The sequence below is a fragment of the Equus przewalskii genome, chromosome 21 (assembly GCF_037783145.1).
Source record: "Equus przewalskii isolate Varuska chromosome 21, EquPr2, whole genome shotgun sequence".
Classification (NCBI taxonomy): domain Eukaryota; kingdom Metazoa; phylum Chordata; class Mammalia; order Perissodactyla; family Equidae; genus Equus; species Equus przewalskii.
In genome coordinates, this window is record NC_091851.1 from 18,147,753 (window position 1) to 18,160,373 (window position 12,621).

At 40.4% G+C, this 12,621-nt stretch overlaps 1 protein-coding gene across 14 annotated transcripts in view; it reads left to right on the forward strand.

The window, feature by feature from the left end:
* SLC23A2 (solute carrier family 23 member 2) overlaps nt 1-12,621 on the forward strand; it is a 142,756-nt gene that overhangs the window by 108,458 nt on the left and 21,677 nt on the right. The gene's annotated exons all lie outside the window — the stretch shown is intronic.

Here is a 12,621-nt window from a genome sequence, read left to right on the forward strand (position 1 = left end):
CTGGAGGTTGGGAAGTGCCATGCAGTCAACTATTCCAAAGACTGGTTTGCCAGTGATGTGTAGAGGGAGGGTTGTAAGGTTTTGTTTTTTTTCCGAAGTAATTTTATTGGGATTATAATGGATTATAACTGCATAATTTCAGGTGTACATTATTCTTTATCAGTTCCTGAATACACTTAATCATGCTCACCCCCAGTAGTCCAATTTTTATCCATCACCATACATATGTGCCCCTTTCTCCCCTCCCCCTCTGGTAACCACTAACATGTTCTCTTTATCTGTATATTTGTTAGCTTCCGCATATGAGTGAAATCATGAAGTATTTGTCTTTGTCTGGCTTATTTCGCTTAATATCATACCCTCAAGGTCCATCCATGTTGTTGAAAATGAGACAATTTTCTCCTTTTTTATGGCTGAGTAGTATTCCATTGTATATACACACCACATCATCTTTATCCCTTCATCTATAAATGGACACCTGGGTTGATTCCACATCTTGGCTATTGTGAATAACGCTGCAATGAACATAGGGGTGCATAAGTCTCTTTGGATCATTGATTTCAAGTTCTTTGGATGAATACCCAGTAGTGGGATAGCTGGATCATATGGTATTTCTATTTTTAGTTTTTTCAGAAATCTCCATACTATTTTCCATAGTGGCTGCATCAGTTTGCATTCCCACCAGCAGTGTATGAGTGTTCCCTTTTCTCTACATCCTCTCCAACATTTGTTGTTTTTTGTCTTGGTAATTATAGCCATTTTGACTGGTGTAAGATGATATCTCGTTTTGACTTGCATTTCCCCATTAATTAGTGATGTTGAGCATCGTTTCATGTGTCTGTTGGCCATCTGTATATCTTCCTTGGAAAAATATCTTTTCATATCCTCTGCCCATTTTTTGATCAGGTTGTTTTTTGTTGTTGTTGTTGAGTTGTATGAGTTCTTTATGTGTTTTGGAGAACAACCCCTTGTCTGATCAATGGTTTGCAAATATTTTCTCCCAGTTGGTGGGTTGTCTTTCTGTTTTTTTCCTGGTTTCCTTTGCTTTGCAGAAGCTCTTTGGTCTGATGTAGTCCCATTTGTTAACTTTTTCTTTTGTTTCCCTTGCCCGAGTAGACATGGTATTTGAAAAGATGTGGCTAAGACCAGTGTCAAAGAGTGCACTGCCTACACTCTAGGAGTTTTATGGTTTCAGGTGTTAGGTTCAAATCTTTAATATATTTAGAGTTAATTTTTGTGTATGGTGCAAGATAATGGCCTACTTTCATTCTTTTGTGTGTTGCTGTCCAGTTTTCCCAACACCATTTATTAAAGAGCCTTTTCTTTCTCCATTGTATGTTCTTGGCTCCTTTGTCACAGATTAACTGTCCATAGATAGGTGGTTTTATTTCTAGGCTTTCAGTTCTGATCCATTGATCTGTTTGCTTTTGTGCCAGTACCATGTTGTTTGATTACTATAGCTTTGTTGTATGTTTTGAAGTCAGGGATTGTGATGGCTCCAGCTTTGTTCTTTTTTCTCAAGATTGCTTTGGCTATTCAGGGTCTTTTGTTGTTCCATATAAATTTTAGGATTCTTTGTTCTATTTCTGTGGAGAATGTCATTGGGATTTTCATTGGGATTGCATTGGATCTGTAGATTGCTTTAGGTAGTATGGACATTTTAACTATGTTTATTCTTCTTACCCATGAACATGGAGTATCTTTCCATTTTTTTATGTCTTCTTTGATTTCTTTCAATAATGTCTTATATTTTTCACTGTACAGGCCTTTCGCCTCTTTGGTTAAGTTTATTCCTAGGTACTTTATTCTTTTTGTTGTGATTGTAAATGGGATTGTATTCTTGATTTCTCTTTCTGCTAGTTCGTTGTTAGTGTATAGGAATGCAATTGACTTTTTAAAATTGATTTTGTACCCTGAAACTTTGCTGTAGTTGTTAATTATCTCTAATAGTTTTCTAGTGGATTCTTTAGGGTTTTCTGTATTTAGAATCATGTCATCTGCAAATAGCGAAAGTTTCACTTCTTCTTTCCAAATTAGATTCCGTTTATTTTCATTTTCTTGCCTAATTGCTCTGGCCAGTATCTCCACTACTGTGTTGAATAGGAGTGGTGAGAGTGGGCACCCTTGTCTTGTTCCTGTTTTCAGAGGGATGACTTTCAGTTTTTCACCATTAAATATAATGTTGGCTGTGGCTTTGTCATATGTGGCCTTTATTATGTTAAGGTACTTTCCTTCTATACCCATTTTATTGAGAGTTTTTATCATAAGTGAGTGTTGGATCTTGTCAAATGCCTTCTCTGCATCTGTTGAGATGATCATGTGATTCTTATTCCTCATTTTGTTTATGTGGTGTATCACATTGATTTGCGGATCTTGAACCATGCCTGCGTCCCTGGAATAAATACCACTTGATCATGGTGTACAGTCCTTTTAATGTATTGCTATATTTGGTTTGCCAATATTTTGTTGAGGACTTTTGCATCTAAGTTCATCAGTGATATTGGCCTGTAGTTTTCTTTCTTTGTGTTGTCCTTGTCTGATTTTGGTATCAGGGTGATGTTGGCCTCATAGAATGTGTTAGGAAGTGTTCCATCTTCTTCAATTTTTCGGAGTAGTTTGAGAAGGATAGGTACTAAATCATCTTTCAGTGTGTGGTAGAATTCTCCAGAGAAGCCATCTGGTCCTGGACTTTTGTTTTTTGGGAAGTTTTTGATTACTGTTTCCATCTCTGTACTTGTGATTGGTCTATTCAGATTCTCTATTTCTTCTTGATTCATTTTTGGAAGGTTGTATGAGTCTAGGAATTCATCAGTTTCTTCTAGGTTATTGAATTTGTGGGCATATAGTTTTTCATAGCATTCTCTTATAAGCTTTTGTATTTCTGCAGTATCTGTTGTAATTTCTCCTCTTTCATTTCTAATTTTAGTTATTTGAGCCGTCTCTCTTTTTTTCTTGGTGAGTCTGGCTGAAGGTTTGTCAGTTTTATCTTCTCAAAGAACCAGCTCTTAGTTTTATTAGTCTTTTCTACTGTGGGTTTAGTCTCTATTTCATTTATTTCTGCTCTGATTTTTGTTATTTTCCTCCTTCTTCTGACTCTGGGCTTTGTCTAGCTCTGTTAGGTGCATTTTTTTTTCTTTTTGAGATTTTATTTTTTCTTTTTCTCCCCAAAGCCGCCTGGTACATAGTTGTGTATTTTTAGTTGTGGGTCCTTCTAGTTGTGGTATGTGGGATGCTGCCTCAACATGGCCTGATGAATGGTGCCATGTCCGTGCCCAGGATTCAAACTGGCGAAACCCTGGGCCACTGAAGCAGAGTGCGTGAACTTAACCACTTGGCCACAGGGCTGGCCCCATGTTAGCTGCATTTTAAGATTACTGATTTGAGATTTTTCTTGCTTGTTGAGGTGGGCCTGTATTGCTATGAATTTCCCTCTTATGATTGCTTTGGCTGCATCCCATAGGAACTGGTATGTTGTATTTTCATTTTTGTTTGTCTCCAGGTATTTTTTAGTTTCCCCTTTGATTTCTTCAGTGATCCATCGGTGGTTCAACAATAGCATGTTTTTAGTGTCCACATATTTCTGACTTTCCTAGTTTTGTTTTTGTTGATTTCTAGCTGCATAGCATTGCGGTCAGCAAAGATGGTTGGGATGATTTCAGTCTTCTTAAATTTATTGAGGCTTGCATTGTTTCCCAACATATGGTCTTTCTTGGAGAATGATCCATGTGCGCTTGAGAAGAATGTATATTCTGCTGGTTTTGGATGGAGTGTTCTCTATATATCTATTAAGTCCATCTGATCAAGTGTTTCATTTAAATCTACTATTTTGTTGTTGACTTTCTGTCTGGTTGATGTGTCCATTGACGTAAGTGAGGTCTTAAGCTCCCCTACTATTATTGTGTTGCTTTTAATTTCTTCTTTTAGGTCTGTTAATCCTTGATTTATGTCTTTGATGCCCCTTTGTTAGGTGCATATATATTAATAAGTGTTATGTCCTTTTGGTGGAATGTCCATTTTATCATTATATACTGCCCCTCTTTGTCTCTCATTGTCTTTTCTAACTTGAAATCTGCTTTGTCTGAAAAAAGTATGGCAACACCTGCTTTCTTTTCGTGGCCATTAGCTTGTCTTCCATCCCTTCACTCTAAGCCTGTGTTTGTCTTTGGAGCAGAGATGTGTTTCCTGGAGGTAGCATATTGTTGGGTCTTATTTTTTAATCCATCCAGCTACTCTGTGTCTTTTGATTGGAGAATTCAATCCATTTACATTTAGAGGGATTATTGATATATGAGGGCTTAATGTTGCCATTTTGTCTCTTGTTTTCTGGTTGTTTTATGTTTCCATTATTTCTTTTCCTTTGTATTTCTGACTGTCATTTCATTTGGTGGTTTTCTGAGGGAGATTTCTCAGTTTTGTCTCTTTTTGTGAATTGTGGTGCTGCTCTGATTTTTCGTTTAGTGGTTACCATGAGGATTGTATGAAAGATATTGGAGATCAGATAATCCATTTTCTTATAACCTCTTATCTCCATTAACCTAAGCAGCTTCCTTCGCTTTCCTCTCCCCTTCTGAATCATTGCTGTTACAAATTGTTCTGTTTTTAGTTTTGTGAGTTTGTGGCTAAGTTGAAGTGTTCATCATTATTTTTGATGCTTTCTTTCCGTTTCTCTTCTAAGCCGTAATTGAGTCTTTACCTCCATATTTTAGTAGAGAGCTGCAGGTTTCTGATCATGTCTGTCTATTTATGTCCTTGCTCAGGGCTTTGGGGACCTTTGCCTTTTAGTTGCCAGTGTGAGGGCATCTTTAATGATTTCTTGTAGGGGAGGTCTAGCGGCAATGAACTCCCTCAGCTTTTGTTTATCTGAGAAAGCTTTTATTTCTCTATCATATCTCTATCATAACTATCAAGGATAGTTTCACTGGATAGAGTATTCTTGGCTGAAAGTTTTTGTCTTTCAGTATTTTGAGTATATCATTCCTTTCTCTCCCAGCCTGTAGGATTTCTGCTGAGCTGTCCACCAAAAGCCTAATAGGGTTTCCTTCGTAGGTTATTTTCTTCTGCCTTATTGCTCGTAAGAAAAGCTAATGTCTATTGCCAATCTTCATCTCTCTTTTTTGCCCCCCTCAAAGTATACGGTTGTACATTCTAGTTGTAAGTCCTTCTAGTTCTTCTGTGTGAGTTGCCACCACAGCATGGCTACTGACAAACAAGTGGTGTGGTTCTGTGCCTGGGAAATGAACCTGGGCTGCCGGAGTGAAGTGTGCTGAATTGAACTGCTAGGCCATCAGGGCTGGCTCAGCTCTTAACTGTTGAGGTTGTGCCAAGTATTGTGCACATGAGTTGAAATATCTGAGAAGTCACATCTTTTAGATGAGACTCAAAAATACCTCCAGACTTGCAGGAGACAGAGATGCTGTGGGAGGATGTGTTGTCATTGAAGGTCACATGGTTCCCCAGGCCAGTCAGAGCTCTGACACCTGTAGGGGGGTTGTGGTTCCTGCCAGAGCCCTGCTTGTCAGTGCTGGTCCCTGTGCACAGTACTGCAAGTCCATTAAAGATGTCATTTACCCCTTTCAGTAATGTCAGTAAAGACATCAAGGACTTTGATAATATTGTGAGATTATTAGAGCCACAGAATTCTGTGTACCAGAAATAGAACCCACATTCTCTTTTTGTGACTGTAGAGTGTAGTAAAAGTTGATCATATCATAGAGAAATGCTCCCAAGACTCTTGAATTTTATTGACCAGTAGAATTTCTAAAACAAATGAAAACAAACAGGATTCCCAGTTGTTTTTGTTTTGCTTTGTGAAATATTCTGTGGTTGTTCAGTAACAGGCAGCCGTTCCTGAGCCTGTGCATCACAGCTTTACATTTGCATATGATGAACTAAGGTGGGTGCAGAGTTATCCCTGTTCAGCAGCTAAAGAAACTGAGCCACAAAGATGCAAAGTTAGTTGCCCAGCATCATACAGCTAGTCAGTGGCCGGGATGGTTTTCAAAACCCGAATAGTCCGACTATAACTTAACGATAACACTCTTGCCTCTTTCTGTGTTAAAAACACTATGTACAAATAAAGTGAATCCTTGCATCATCATAATGCATATATTCTTACAAATTAAGGTATGTGAAAATATTCAGGATGGTTCTTAATTTTCTCCTTTCACCAAAGGTTGGTCAGTATTCTCCATACCAGGTTGGGTGTGTAGAAGGCATGTAAGAATATTCATTCAGTGAAATGCAATAAGTTCTCAAAAGGACAAATTATATTTACCATCATACAGTAAACTTAGAAACCAGTAAAAAAAAAGGGTGAACAAACCTCTAAACTGCTTAGAAGCTAAAAAACCACCGTTATAAATAACTCATAGTCAGAGAGGAAATTGAAACTTCATAATTGCTGATAATTTAGAAAATAATGATGATAATAGCACTAATCGCACTGACAGAGCAGTCCGAATTTTTCTCGAGAAAATTCATAACCTGAAAGACGAATGAAGTAGATGAAGAGCTTGTCTCCAGAAACTAGAAAAACAGGATAAAAAATGAGCCCAATGAAAGCAGGGGGAAAGAATGAATAAAGATAGGAAAAATCTGAAATAAATAAAAGTGGTATATCCAAAAGCTGGGCCCTTGGAGAAGAACGTGTGGACAGACTTCTGGCAAGGCTCATTAAGGCGAGAAGGGAACGCACGCACAAATGGAGGGATAAAACCACAGATCCAGAGAGGATGAGTTAATTCTATGCTCCCTGCCCCCAATTAAAAAAAAATTAATAAAATGGATGGTTTTCAGAAAAGCATAAGTAACCAAAGGGACTCCTTCTCCCCCAACCTCTGAAGTCAGGGCTCCTCAGAACGTGGTCCTGGGCTGCCTCCTCGACGTGCTCTTCCCCGGGAGACCTCATCCAGGCCGTGGGGCCAGCAAACATCTGTTATGCTGGTGACTTCCCCATAAACCTGCAGCCAGACCTCTGAACTTCAGCCTTGGATCCAGCCCCTGACTTGCCCTCTCCATTTGCTGTTATACAAGACATCTCAAACTTCAGAGGAAGAAAGCTCCAAACTTTTGATTCCTTCCTTGCCCCCCAAACCAGTTCCTTGTCCTGTTGTCCTCTTTTTGGTCAAGGCACAACTGCACGCTCCGTTGCTTAAACCAGGAACCCTGCAGTTGTTCTCGATTCTTCGCTTTCCCTCATCCCCGACGTACCACCTGTCAATCTGTCCTACCTCCAGAACAGGTCCTGTCTTCACTGCCACCACCCTCAACAAGCCTCACCCTCAGCCATAGCTTCTGAACTGGTCTCCAGCTTCTCTTTTGCTCCCTTCCTCTCCATTCTCAGTCTGGTCAAGTACTTGGCCATTATCTCTTCCAGGCCTCCTCTTCTGCCACCTTCTTTTGAAACTCCAATTAGACACATGCTAGAGTTCTGGAAGCTTGTAGGTCTTCTCACTGTCGCGATGACTGAAACCTCACCTGCTGCCCCTTGGTGCTCCATTTGCACCTTGGGCTGGGTACTCAGGGCCTTTTCGCTCTGGAACCTCGGAGTCAGAGGTGAGAAGTGATCTTCTCAGATGCCTTCCTCTCCCCTATTCCTGCACATCTCTTTCTGGAATTTCTAGAATGTTGGACCTCCTGAGCTCTTCCTCTCCTTTCCCTTCCTGTTTTCCATCTCTTTCCCATCTTTTCTCTCTGTTCATGGGAATTTTCCTCAGCTTTATCTGAATTCTTCTCTCAAGCTCTTCATTTTTGCTCTCACGTTTTTTAGTTTCCAAGAGCTCTTGTTTTGTTCTTGGGTTGTCAGCTCTGTGAGGGCAGGGCCTTGGCTCTGTGGGGGTTGCCTTGGCACCACCGGCACCCACCGTACCATCTGCCACAGAGCAGACGTTCTGTAAGTATGTTGTGAATACATGAGGGGAGGAGCAGGAGGTGTGAGTACACCCGTGACCACGGGAAAGGTCAAGAAGGTGATCGAAGGACTTACATTCCTAAGAGAAGCCCTGGGCTCCGTTGGTTATACAGTTGAGTGTATTATATCTTCAAGGAAGAGAGAACTCCTACACTGTTTAAACTGTTCTGGAGCTTTGAGAAAGAAGGGAAACTTCCCAGTCAATTTTATCTCAGTGACATTTCCTAACAGAACTAATACAAAAGGGAGACCATGGATCCACTGTTTCCTTACCGGGGTTGTGTAAAACCCTGAGCCGAGTTCATATGTGTTCAGGTAGCAGCGTGCTTAATAAAGCTCAGCATGCTTCTCTACTGTGAAGCTCCTTGCAATCTGTTAAAATGCTAGTGTGCAGAAGACTCTTTTCAGAAAAGGGCTTTAGTATCCAGCTCTGCACACGCTTATTCTTTTAGTGCCACGTTTGTAAACGTATCTGGGAAGAATGGTCCTTGGAACGTGGTTTGGGAATATGCTGCTATGGATAATATAATAAAAGAACAAGGCATTATGTGTGATTTCAAGAACTCAAGGATGATTAAATATTAGAAAATTTACTGATAAAATCCATTATGGGTCAGTAGTGGATTTTATTAATAAAAATCATGATAACAATTAAAAAAAATCAGTCAAATACAACCTAGATGCCTACTGCAAACTGTTAGCAATGTGGGAATAAAAGGATCTTTCATGGGGCCGGCCTGGTGGCACAGCAGTTAGGTTCGCACATTCTGCTTCGGTGGCCCAGGGTTTGCTGGTTTGGATCCTGGGTGCAGACATGGCACCGCTTGGCAAGCCATGCTGTGGTAGGCGTCGCACATATAAAGGAGAGGAAGATGGGCATGGATGTTAGCTCAGGGCCAGTCTTCCTCAGCAAAAAGGGGAGGATTGGCAGCAGATGTTAGCTCAGGGCTAATCTTCCTCCAAAAAAAAGGATCTTTCATGACTGACATTTTTAAATGCCTCATACTTTAATGATGAAAAACTTAAATCAGGCCTGCCTATTGAAATCAGAAACTGATTTAAGATAATACGTGTTTATCACTGGTATCATTTAAAGTCATTCTGGATGTGCTAACCAATGCATAAGACAAGAAAATAAAATAATATGAATCAATACCAGAAAGACTAGGGAGAAGGGAATGGTGACTTGCCCTTACAAGAATGAAAATAGGCTCCAAAGCTTAGTAACAATACTGTGGTCCTGGGACAGGCTAGGCATTGGTAGAGCAGAACAGGAGGGACAGAAATAGAACCAAGAAAAGAATTCACGTTTAGTATCTGATGGCAGTCATATTTGAAATCAATGAGGAATGGAAGAATTGTGTAGGAAAAATTATTTGGAAAAAGTTAGATTTCTAGTTTATGTCAAATTACATTTCAATTAAATTAAAGACTTAAATATAGAAAATAAAACCATAAAAGTGCTAGAAGAAAACCTACATAAACATTTAATAAGACAGGGAAGATCTTCTGATATTGAAGAGAGAAAGATTGATAGATGTTATTTCTGATGTATTTGAAACTCACATCAAAAACCACTGAAACTAAATTATAAGTGAATCTGGGAAAATATTTACAACTAATTTCACAAGAAAGGCTGATGTTCCCAATTCATAGAGTTTCATTAATTAATATAAAGGAGAGAGAGTTCCAGTGGAGTAATGGTTGAAGGATATGATAAGAACAACCATGTAACAAAGAAAAGGAAATACAGATAGCCAGTTAGTGTATAGAAAGGGTCCTCCTCCCCAGTTATCACAATGCATACTCGTCCCGTTAGCAGGGCAGGTACTGGTGGTGGATCAGCTTGTACACATAGGTTCCTAAGTCGCTCCAATACAGGTGGCATTTAGAGACAGGTTCTCAGAGGAGGTGAATGTAGCAACATTTCTAACACAGGCATTGGTCCTCAATGAGAACTGATTTTTTTCTTCAAAAAACTTATTTTTTGTTTACTTTTCTCATGGATAATTTCAAACCTATTCCAAAGTAGAATAGTGTAATGACCCCCCCCCCATACCATCACCAAAGACTCAAATCTTATTTTATCTGTATCCCCAAAAACATTTAAATTCTAGGCGTTTGAAGTTTAACAGTAATTAAACAGGGAAATGTAAAGTAAAATAGTAGTCCCACTTACCACCATCCCTCAAAAAAATCTTCTCATGGTTAACTAGTGAAAATTGAATATTTATCCTTCCATATTCTTTTATCGTTTATGCATAAATACAAATATATGCACATAGCTTTACCATTATGTTATTTTATAATTTGTTTTTCACCCCAGCAATTTGTCGGGCTCACCTTTCCAAGACAATGTGTTTGGATCTATTTCATTCTTTGTAAAACTGCACAATGTTAAATATTATGAAATAGTCTAATTTATTAAACCATCCCCCAATTGATTGAATGTTGTTTCAAGTTTTTGCTGTTGCAAACAATGCTGAAATACGTGTCCTGAGAGGTTCATATGTGAAGAAGGAATATTAAAGTAAATGATGATACAGTTTTTTAAATTGATGAAATTAGTAGAGATTTCAAAGTATTGTGGGACCCTGGGTGACGGGAAGTAACAAATGAATGTTCTTAGTCTCCGGGTAGGATTGTAAATTCACCCATCCTTTTTGAATGTATTTGGCAGTTTGTATCAGAAGCTTTCTAATAAGGTATTTATTGTTTGATCCGTTCTAGTCCTGGGAACTTGTCATAGGGAGATATGCAGACAGGTGCCAGGGAGAGGCGCTCCTTCGCGGCTGTTTATCTTGCTCCCAGTGTCATACCGTATGAGAATTGTTAAACAAGTTGTGATACATCCATGAGATGGAATGCTTAGAGCACTATGATAAGGATGCAGACCTGTCTGTTGAGGTCATGGCATTAGTAGGGGCGACAAGCTGGTTGGGAAGCAGCATGTAAGGTATGATTCTGGCTTGCGTCAGATGATGGCCTGTTTGTGCTCTGAGGACAAGGATGACATCAGTCCGTCCTGTCTCCCTCTCTAACCCCCGTGCCCAGGACTCAATGATGCCCTGTAAATATCCAGGGAGTAGAAGCCATTCAGAATCGATAGACCAGAATGTGACATGGTTGTCACTCAGTGGTGGGATAAGTGATCTTTAGGATTTTGTCTTTTTGCTTATCTGCCTTTTATAATTTCCCTACATTTTAGTATGTATTGCTTACATAATATTTGTAAGGTAAAAGAAAAGTCAGCAAGCAAGTGAGATATAAATGTGAGGTGGAAAGAGCCAGCTGTGGTGGACAGAACCCTGGCCTGAGAATCTGGGGCTCAGATCTTTGTCCCTTCTCTTCTTGGCCAAAGTGTGTGACCGTGGGCACATCCCCCACCTCTGAGCCTCTACTCCTGCCTCTCTGCCATGGAGCTGCCTGCCCTACCTGGACCACAGGTGTATTTGAGGATAAACATAAATTAGAAGTAGATGGATTTTAGAGTGGGAAGAAGATGGAGCATTCATCTGTCCAGTCCGCTCATTTAAATTGCGCTGCCGGATTTGGGCCTGAGATTTGGGTGTCCTTCCTCAAATTCTGTATGTCCCCATCCCCTTTTAAACATGCTTTGAGAAGTGACCACCACAACGCAGGTGTTAACTGTCAGGTGGAGTGTTACCTGAAATAATGATAACAATAATAGCAGACTTTGGACCTTTTTGGATCTCATAGTGTACACTTTGAAGTAAGTTAGCATTTTTTAAAATAGGAGAATTTTATGTTGCTCTAAGTTTAAAATAAACCAGTTTTAGTATCCCTCATGGCCCTGTGATTTTTTTGTTAAACTTCACCATCCCGGGGGCATTGGAATAACTTGGGCACTATGTATATTTTGAACCTGCAACTGATGCCGGCCTGGTGACTTTGTGGCAGGGCAGAGACCTCCATCACCAGGTCAGCGAAGCGCCTGAGTAGGTGGGGAGATGGTGGAGCAGCACAGGCCTGTGTCCAGCCAGCTGCAGTCCACACCTCGTTAGGCATGAGGCAGTGAAGCCGCACCTGATCGGCTGTGAATGGGGCTGATAATTCCATCCCAGCAGCTGGAACCATGCCCAGGAGCAAGGAAGCTTGGCTTTGGCTGAGAACCCACTCTTCTGCCAGCTCTGCCTCAGGTTGTCAGTGAAAGAGTGAGTCCCTATGGGTGATGAAACCCATTGTTGTACACCTTTATTGTTTCATTGCTGGGAAACCATCCCACACCTGCCACGCGGGGCACCAGACAGATGAGGACCTGTCGGGTCCCCCCAAAGGGAAGTCACTTGATGTGGCTGCCTCCGGCAGGGCTCAGTGCAGCTGGGTCAGGACTGTGGAGCTCGGGTAGAGGGACTTCTCAGCCAGCCCGGGCATTCTCGCCCCTTGACCAGTGTGGCGAGGAAGTTCAGAGCCCAGGCCGCAGATCTAGACCCCTTCGCATAGTGAATGACACACAGAAACCTCTCAGATTATTATTATTGTTGAATTGTACTGTATATAGCTTTACTTTTTTGCTTTTTAAAAGTAATTTATGCTCTTTATAAGTAAATCAGAAAATAGAGATAAGCAGGAAAAAAGTCACAAATCCTGTGGCCACCTGAAGCCAGTCCTTGTGAGCATTTTGGAGCCCGTCCTCACCTGTTTGTGCATATGTGTGTGTGTGTGTGTGTGTGAGAGTGTGTGTACAGGCA